General features: G+C 45.6%; 1 long non-coding RNA gene across 1 annotated transcript; it reads right to left on the bottom strand.

Moving 5' to 3' along the window:
- Window positions 1–649: 649 nt before the first annotated feature.
- LOC122428406 lies at window positions 650–7,871 on the bottom strand. Its single transcript, XR_006265699.1, has 3 exons — window positions 7,776–7,871; window positions 6,826–7,070; window positions 650–1,594 (listed from the first exon to the last, which is right to left on the bottom strand). It is a non-coding gene; the product is annotated as an uncharacterized LOC122428406 (long non-coding RNA).
- Between the last annotated feature and the right edge of the window lie 192 nt (window positions 7,872–8,063).

Genomic DNA, 8,063 nt, shown 5'->3' with positions numbered 1-8,063 from the left:
ACTGACAAAGACAGATAAACAAGAGAAAAACAAGCAGAAGTTTGTTAACATGTGCATTGCACATGTGCACAAGGGAGCACCCAGCAATGGGAAACCTAAAAGGTGTTGTTAGAACTTGGGCTCATAGCCTATCTTGTGCTAAAACAAAGGAAAGTGATTTGGGGCTTCTGAGTGGGAGGGGACAAGTTATGCGTGTCAAGAAGCAGCCAGGATCTCGGCAGTGTCCAATGCTTAGCCAGAACCTGATTTTCTAGGACCCATGCGGCCATTAGGTTGCTTTAATTATTTTTCAATCTTGAAAGATTCATCTTCTGATCTAGACAGCTGTGCAAGGCGCTGTTCAGGTGAAACTCACTCTGAGCTGCATCCAGTTTATAGATCCTCTTTATGCCATTTCCCTAGTGGCTCAGACAGTTAAGAATCTTCCTGCATGAAGGAAGACCTGGTTCCATCCCTGGGTCAGGAAGATCCCCTGGAGAAGGGAATGGCAACCCACTTCAGTATTCTTGCCTGGAAAATTCCATGGACAGAGGAGCCTGGCAGGCTCCAGGCCGTGGGGTTATTGTAGGAAGGGGGCGCCCCTCTCCAGGGCCCCAAGAGCGGGCTCTTGTCTAACACTCGGAAAAGAATTGTCCAAGGAGACACATGCTGACAAAACAAGAGACTTTATTGGAAGAAGGCACAGGGGCAGAGAGCAAGAGGGTAAGGGAACCCAGGAAAGCCGCTCAGCCACGTGGCTCGAAGTCTCGGGTTTTATGGGGATGGGATTAGTTTCCGGGTTGTCTTTGGCCAATCATTCTGACTCAGCATCCTTCCTGGTGGCGCACGCATCGTTTATTAGTTCCGTATTCCTTCCCAGGACCTCCTGTTATAAAATGACTCATGTGAATGGTTACTAGGGAGCCTGGCCAGGGTGGACGGTTTCAGTCCGGGTGCTTCCCCTAACAGGGTCACAAAGAGTCAGACATGACTGAGCAACTAACCCAAGGGATAAAGCAGTAAGTAATGGAGGCAGAAATCCACTCCTTTTATTTCGTCTCTTGAACAGACTAAAAATTCTACACAGCCACGCCTCTATTTTATTTATCTATCTCTCTGTTTGCTGCCCAGCTCAGAGCATGGTAATAATAATAAAAGCTAAAAACATATAGAGGGCTGCCGTGTTCCTGTACTATTTTAAATGCATCATACGAACTTCCTCATTTGAATTTCATAATGACCCTTGAAATAGCTTTTAATATTATCTCCGTTTTATAGATGAGAAAAATAAGGCACAAAGAGGTTAAATAATTTGTCCCAGGTCTCACAGCTAGCAAGTGTTTCAAAGTGAGGATTTCACACCCCACCTGCTCTAGTACCTTGTGCTCACGGTACATGGTCACTGTTAAATAAAGACTGATCAAAACATCATCTGTGTATACACACAGTTGTGTTCATTTACATGAATAAAAAAGTTTCCCTTGTGCTTTCAGCCACTCAGCATGGCGAAGCATGTGAGTCTTCTGGTCTTTCTCCACGGAGTTCTCACATTTCAGATGGTGAGTAGCCACTGATGTCTTCACATTTCTTTCCCTTCCAGGTCATCTAGATTTACCTATAGGAACACAAAGGCAGGTGAGATCTAGATTTCTCATGCTCTGGACGTAAGAGTGACTATATTAATTCTTCCCCCGTCCCCCCATTCTCCACCCTTTTATATCCATTCTCTCTTTCAAGAAAGGATCTAAATTCATTTATGCTAAATTGAAAGCAACCAAGGGTAACTTGCATGCGTGCTCAGCTGCTTCAGTCATGTCCAACTCTGTGTGACCCCATGGACTGTATGTAGCCTGCCAGGCGCCTCTGTCCATGGGATTCTCCAGGCAAGAAAACTGGAGTGGGTTGCCATGCCTTCCACCAGGAAATCTTTCCAACCCAGGGATTGAATCTGTGCCTCCTGCATCTCCTGCAATGCAGGCAGATTCTTTACTGCTGAGTCACCAGGGAAGCCCTAAGAGTAATTTAGGTATCCATATGAAGAAAGTTGGAGAAGGAAATGGCAACCCACTCCAGTGTTCTTGCCTGGAGAATCCCAGGGACGGGAGCCTGGTGGGCTTCCATCTCTGGGGTCGCACAGAGTCGGACACGACTGATGTGACTTAGCAGTAGTAGCGTGATGAAAGTGAAAGAGGAGAGTGAAAAGTTGGCTTAAAGCTCAAGATTCAGAAAATTAAGATCATGGCATCTGGTCCCATCACTTCATGGCAAATAGATGGGGAAACAGTGGGAACAGTGGCTGGCTTTATTTTTTTGGGCTCCAAAATCACTGCAGATGGTGATGACAGCCATGAAATTAACAGATACTTACTCCTTGGAAGGAAAGTTATGACCAACCTAGACAGCATATTAAAAAGCAAGAGACATTACTTTGCCAACAAAGGTCTGACTAGTCAAGGCTATGGTTTTTCCAGTAGTCATGTATAGATGTGAGAGTTGGACTATAAAGAAAGCTGAGTGCTAAAGAATTGATGCTTTTGAACTGTGGTGTTGGAGAAGACTCTTGAGAGTCCCTTGGACTGTAAGGAGATGCAACCAGTCCATCCTAAAGGAGATCAGTCCTGGGTGTTCATTGGAAGGACTGGTGCTGAAGCTGAAACTCCAATACTTTGGCTACCTGATGCGAAGAGCTGACTCATTTGAAAAGACCCTGATGCTGAGAAAGATTGAGGGCAGGAGGAGAAGGGGACAACAGAGGATGAGATGGTTGGATGGCATCACTGACTCAATGGGCATGAGTTTGGGTGAACTCCGGGAGTTGGTGATGGACAGGGAGGCCTGGTGTGCTGCAGTTCATGGGGTTGCAGAGTCGGACACAACTGAGTGAATGACCTGAGCTGAACTGAAATGTTCAGAAGTGATGTTTAAGTTACTGACTCCAAGGCATGAAGAGAGACTAACTTGGATAAAGGGAAGGTCTTTCTGCTCAAGAATAGCTCCACAACACATTCTACCTAAAAAATATTTAGGTTTTTGTTGAAGACTCAGAGAAGAGCCCATGGGCACAGAGGCAGAAGAAAAAGGAGAGCAACAGAGAGCTGACTCCGTCTCCACTGTTGCTGCTTACTTCCTCTGAAATATTCTTTCCCTTCAACCTGCCCCAGAGCCGCCCTCCTCCCCATCCCCAAACCCTTAACTGCTAGTCATCCCTGGGAGTGTGGTTTCAACAACGCTTCCCTGATCCTCCCTCCCCATCCCCAGTCTAGTCAAATCACCCCAGGCTCACTTGCACTCCCGGCAGTTCTTTGTAGCACTTCTAACAGTCCTGACTGAATAATCCATGTTGTACTTAGTTGTTTGATGTGTGTCTTCCCTACTATAATTTATGTTCCCAAGGATGGGGACTCTGTCTTGCTCAATACTGTGACCCCCGTGGGGCAACATAGTGGGTGCTCAATAAAGGTGTGAGTCATGAGTGTTGAATGAGCCTGCCAGTATTGATGGTGGTGCCCTGGAACTTGGTGAGCAAGTGTGAATCTTCTTCCTGTGCCTCTGTCTGCCTTCGGTAGGACCTGTCCCGGAAGTACCAGTCTTGTAAGGCATGTGAGCATGGCAGGAAGTAGACACCATCTGAAGCCGGGATGGGGTTCAAGTCCCCACTGCATCACTCACCAGGAAACTGGGCAAGCCTCCCAGTTTCATCATTTTTGAAATGAACTGCCTTGAAAATCAAAGACGATCACACACGTGTGTGCCATAAGGCACCTTGTAAACATTGCCCTCTGTGGGGATTCATTTGTGTTGTGTGGTGTGAAGCCAGGTCTGCTCAAAGGCTAAAGGTCCTCGTGTGGAATTCCAGGTACCTTACAGGCAGGTAGGTAGAGTCAGGTGATAAGAAAGTGTCTTCTCAGTGCCCCAAATCATACTGAATTTGTGGCCACTAACATAAGGCTTGTCGAGAAGAAAACATCCTAAGAATAAAGGCAGAGTAAGGAACAATCTGGCTAGTGCATTTATTCCAGTTATTGTCACTTTGCCTTTGTTTTATTTTTTTAATTCTATTTATTAATTTTTGGCTGTGCAGGGTCTTTGCTGCTGCACGGGCTTTTCTCTAGTTGCAGTGAGTGGGGTTAACTCTTTGTTGCAGAGCACAGGCTCTAGGGTGCAGGAATTTCAGCAGTTGCAGCACGTGGGCTCAGAAGTTACGATGCCTGGGCTCTGGAGCACAGGTCACCAGTTGTGGCGCGGGGGCTCTCTTGCTCTGAGGCGCGTGGGATCTTCAAGGACTGGGGATAGAACCCTCGTCTCCTGCAACAGCAGGTGGATTCTTTACCACTGAGCCACCAGGGGTTCCCTGCCTTTGACTGTTTTAGACCACTGGAGACAGAGAAGTTAACTTGCACAAACCTGATAGTAATGTAATCAAATCCTGTGCATAGAAATGAGAACTGTCTGGTAGGACACAAGTGATTATTGCCTGTGGATATTGACCAGTTGGGCCCATTTTGCACTATCTGTAAATTTATTTCAGTTTCCCTTATCTGAGCAGAAATGTGTGGTATTGAGCTCTCTTTTAAATTGTTGTAACAGCTTGCCAGTGCCCCCATTAATTAATGAATTAAATATAATCCTTGACACTTGTTCCTTTTATGTTTGTGTAAGAATCATGGCTACATTCTCTTTTTTTAGTGAAAGTGAGAGTCACTCGGTCGTGTCTGACTCTTTGTGACCTATGGACTATACAGTTTGATCCCTGGGTCCAGAAGATCCCCTGGAGAAGGAAATGGCTTCTCCCACTTCAGCGGGAAGGAGAGACCCACTCCAGTATTTTTGCATGGAGAATTCCACGGACAGAGGAGCCTGGTAGGCTATAGTCCATGGGGTTACAAAGAACTGGATGTGACTGAAGCGACTTAGCACACACACACACACAAATTCTCTCACACAACACTCTGGACTTCCCTGGCAGTCCAGGGGTTAAAACTCCATGCATCCAATGCAGGGGGTACGGGTTTGATCCCTGGTTGGGGAACTAAAATCCCACGTGCTGAGTGTTGCTGCCAAAAAGTAAAAATTATTTAAAAAGAAAGAAAACCACCATGCGAATCCATTATAATAACGTTTTTAACGTTTACAAAGTCAGAACATTAAAGATCACCTCAGCATCTTAAACACTGCTTATTCTGATTTTGTTTTCTAGTCACTTCTCTTTCATCAGCCATGCATAAAATGCTTTTTCCTTTTCTAGCATTTTGTGGATCATTTTCAAAGTTTTAAAATATATGTATCTATAAAATATTTGGAAAGGAAGCCACAGACCAAAAGAACAAAAGGGGTTCTAAGACAACTGCATTTTTCTGTTTATAGAAAGGGGTGCTTGGTTTGTCTGAAGAGAGCAGTGACAGCAATCCTGGATACAGAAAAAGCTACTATATAGTTCCAGTGCTGGTAAGTCAGGGGCATTTATGTTTCCTGAAAGAATTAAGTTACTTTGGATCAATGTGTCTCAACAGCAGCACTTTTGGGGCTGGATAATTCTTTGTTGCTGGGCTGTGCTGTGCATTGTAGGATGTTTAACCAGCAGCATCCCTGACCTGTCCCCTCCAGATGCCACTACCACCCTTATCCTCTATATGGGACAATCAACAATGTCTCCAGACATTGCCAAATGTCCCCTGGAGGGCAGAATTTCTCCCAGGCTAGAATCCTTGTTTTAGATCACTTACGAGAGAAGCCCGTAGCTGAATTGTAGAAACAGCACACTGCTAATATCTGAGGGACTGGTAAAATATGAAGGTGTTTAAATTTTTCAAACTTCTTGTGTACTGAACCCAGATAGAAATGTTTTAGATTCAGAGAGAACAGATTTTTTTTTTTCTTATCATATTCTTCTATCATATCAGAGAAATTCTGTACTGGGAATTTTAGTTTAGAAGATATAAAGTTGAAACTATTTCATTTCCAATATCATCCTGAAGGAAATCCTAAGTCTACAATAACAGCTACATCAGGAAAATATTTAATCATTTAGGACATAATGACTAGGATGTTGGTAGGCCACCTAAAAAACTCTGTGGCTCCCTCAGCAAGAAAGACCAACAGAACTTGGGCTCAGTAAAAACTATGTGAGAGTTCCCTGGTGGTCCTGTGGTTGAAAATCAGTCTTCCAATGCAGGGGATGTGGGTTTGTTTCCTTATGGGGAACTAAGATCCCACATGCCATGGAGTAACTAAGCCATGGGTTACAACTACAGAAAGCCCACACACTGCAATGAAGACCCCATGGAGCCAAAATACAAAAAGAAAGAAAAGGTTTGACCTATTTGTATTTTTCTTGCGGCACTTTACCATTCTAATAGGAAACTGGTGACAAAAAATAGGTCAATGGAGACGAGACAAGAAAGACACAAAATATTAGACCAAATTAAAGGGCACCGATTGGTGAAGGGGTTTGTAGAATATAGCACAGTAGTGCCAAAAGGATGTCTTTGTTGAAAATGTCCTACCGTGTTGACACACTAATAATAAAGGGGAGAGAAAAAATAAAAAATAAAATAAAGGGGAGAAAAAATGAAAGGACAGAAAATATCTGGCCCGTTGTAACTGTTTGGTCAAAGCACCAGCATGGACCTGACTTGGGCCATGGGTGGCAGAGACCAGGCTACAGCAGGGATCTAAGGACACTTTAGAACCTTTCTCCTTGGGGACGTTGACATGGACCTGTCCTCAGGACTTGCCTCCTTATGCTCAATGTTTGTATCTCTGGGGACAGATGGCATTCAAAACCTAGGCAAATCAGGCAAAAGTCAAACCAGTTTCCCAGTTTAGCCCAACTTCAACCACACCTACCTGTTGCAAGTCACCCCAGTCTCAGACTCCCTCTTCATCTCCTGCAGAAGCCATACATGACTCTTTGCGACCCCATGAACTGTAGCCCTCCAGGCTCCTCTGTCCATGAGATTTTCCAGGCAAGACTACTGGAGTGGGTAGCCATTCCCTTCTTCAGGGTATCTTCCTGACCCAGGGATCGACCCCCCTGGTCTCCTTTATTGCAGGCAGATTCTTTCCCATGAGCCAATTCTTATGCACTTCTCCTTCCAAAAAAAAAAAAAGTTCTTTTAGGCCAAAACGGTCAATTAGCACAGAGCGGCCTGTATATTCCCGTCAGGAAGTGTCTTATCTAACTTGGTCTCTCCGTCCTCCTTACAGCCAATTCAAAGACTGATGGAGCGGCCAGAGTTTGCTTACAACAGGGAGACAGCGCCCTTGCTAGCTTTGTGGCCATCCAGTATTTTTGGAGCGCCAGATGGAATTAAGCCCAGAGTCAGCATGGTGGCACGTGTCCAGCTTCAGCCAGTGCCCGTCATTTCCAGACCGAGCGCGTCCACCGGGGCCCCTTCCTTGTCTGGGAGCACAGCTGTGAGCGGCCCTGTCCTCACACCCTCCGCCCAGCCCAAGACCTCGGAGGGGAACAGAGAGGCCTCCGCACCTGGGAACCTGGGGACCTACTGTGACATGTCAACCAGGTTTTCCCCGACACCCCAAGTTCTGACAACTCCAGGTCTCCCCACAGAGGGCGCACATCACAGCACCAGCTCCCCCACCTCCTCTACAACTAAGGAGCCCCGAGGAGACATGTAAGCTGAAGTCTGGGAGAAGGCCGGGCCCCACGTCTGCAGGGGCTGCTACCTGTGTGGAAGCTACTTTCAAGGGAGGTAGTCAAAGCTCAGGTGGTCCCGGTCACAGCCAATCACCCCCGGGGATGTATCCTGTGAACCTATTTTTATTACAGGATTCACCTCAATCACCAACTCCTGTAGAAACGAAGTTCCAGAAGGAAGCTCCATAGAACCAGGAAAGCAGCGTAGTCTTTGAGGCAATTTCTCAGTTACATAGAAATAAAACAGCACAACTTTTAAACCATCTCTGAGCTATTTATTTTATTTATTTATTTTTTTAAAGTCAATTGCAGGCAAAAGTGGGAAGCCATAGGAATTTGCCATCTGCCACCCTGTCCTATCTCTTTCTTTTTGCTTCTTTTTCCTGCCTGAGGGATTGGAATCTCCTGTTCTCAGATTGTCTCTACC

Source organism: Cervus canadensis, chromosome 26 (assembly GCF_019320065.1).
Source record: "Cervus canadensis isolate Bull #8, Minnesota chromosome 26, ASM1932006v1, whole genome shotgun sequence".
In the NCBI taxonomy this organism is placed as follows: Eukaryota; Metazoa; Chordata; class Mammalia; order Artiodactyla; family Cervidae; genus Cervus; species Cervus canadensis.
This window is presented reverse-complemented; position numbering and strand designations above follow the sequence as displayed.